A 276-nucleotide genomic window follows, 5' to 3' on the forward strand; every position below is an offset into this window, starting at 1 on the left:
CAGCAGAAAAATCAAAAAGAAGTTTATGTAGGGATTGACTGCTGTTTAGGCAAGGAAAGAAGTGCCGGGGTCGCAACTGGAGTCATGATCCTTGCCCAGTTGAAACAATTCAGCTATTCACAAGTCCCAAAACAGTAGCTTGGTGAAATACCCTGTGACCTTCTTTACCAAGAAACTTTCTGATAGACCTGATGTTCAGAAATGGCCCATTTCAAATCCATAAGGTTCCTTGGCTCCTTCTCTCCCAGCAGTGCATGCAGGTATGCCCAGCCGGTT

The sequence above is a fragment of the Eimeria tenella genome, genomic scaffold (assembly GCF_000499545.2).
Source record: "Eimeria tenella Houghton genomic scaffold, Eth_scaff2804, whole genome shotgun sequence".
NCBI lineage: Eukaryota > Apicomplexa > Conoidasida > Eucoccidiorida > Eimeriidae > Eimeria > Eimeria tenella.